We start from the raw sequence: 480 nt of genomic DNA, 5'->3' as shown, positions 1-480 counted from the left end.
AGATTATATTCAAATGAAAGGTTGAGTAATTCCATTATCTTAGATTTTAATTCACTGATTGTCTAGTAATTTTTAGCATTAACTCTTTAGTTGAGCTTTGTTACTTTAATTTCATTTGTAATTAAGTTTCAAATCAGAGTTACTTAGATAAGATTAGGATTCTCAATTGTAATATTTAGCAAGAATTTAGACACAATTCTCTATGGAGATGATACTTCTCTTACTACTATACTACTTGTGCGATACGTGCACTTGCGCGTGTGTAAAGTCAACAACAATTTCAAATGTATCGCACAAGTAGTTTGTGGAGCTCACTATTAAGAAGAACAATTGAAACAAAAAGGTAGGATCGAATCAACTACTGAGTAAATACAAAGTTATGCCATGCACCAAATAAAACTGGTATGATCTCGCCACCATCTATACAACAAAAGGTAAGACCATGTCAACTACCAAGAAAATACAAAAGGTGTCATCACA

Source organism: Theobroma umbraticum, unplaced genomic scaffold, assembly GCF_002168275.2.
Source record: "Theobroma umbraticum cultivar Fairchild unplaced genomic scaffold, ASM216827v3 scaffold_95.0, whole genome shotgun sequence".
NCBI classification, from domain to species: Eukaryota; Viridiplantae; Streptophyta; class Magnoliopsida; order Malvales; family Malvaceae; genus Theobroma; species Theobroma umbraticum.
The sequence above is the reverse complement of the archived record's forward strand: the minus strand, read 5'-3'. Positions refer to the sequence as shown.